Genomic DNA, 477 nt, shown 5'->3' with positions numbered 1-477 from the left:
TCTTAGCATTAGATTACTGACCATATGTAACTGTGTTTGTTTTGTGATTGGCAGGGGCCGTGCTCCATTTGTGTTCACCTCCAGCAACACAGGGTCAGTCGACCTCTTTAGTAAACAGGTTAGTGCCTGTTGGAAAAATGGTCAGCATGACCGCACGGAGTACAGGCCATATGGATTTTCCAAAAGCTCTCAAAAAGAAGTCCATCAACATTAAAGGACAGCTCCAGAGTATCGAGGTAACTGGGTAACGATCCAGGGTATCGACTAACTTCTTCAGCAGGTAGTGGAGATACTCGCCGTGACCCACCCCAGGCACCCATTAGATCCACCCCAGCCCCCCTGGACATACCCCTTTTCTCTTCATTTCCTAGAAGTTTAACTCTTTCTTTCTCCATCTCTTTCTCCATCTTTCTCATCTCTCTCTCCCTCTCTTTCTCATCTCTCTCCCTCTCTTTCTCATCTCTCTCCCTCTCTTTC

The sequence above is a fragment of the Salvelinus sp. IW2-2015 genome, unplaced genomic scaffold (genome assembly GCF_002910315.2).
Source record: "Salvelinus sp. IW2-2015 unplaced genomic scaffold, ASM291031v2 Un_scaffold537, whole genome shotgun sequence".
Taxonomy (NCBI): domain Eukaryota; kingdom Metazoa; phylum Chordata; class Actinopteri; order Salmoniformes; family Salmonidae; genus Salvelinus; species Salvelinus sp. IW2-2015.
The sequence above is the reverse complement of the archived record's forward strand: the minus strand, read 5'-3'. Positions refer to the sequence as shown.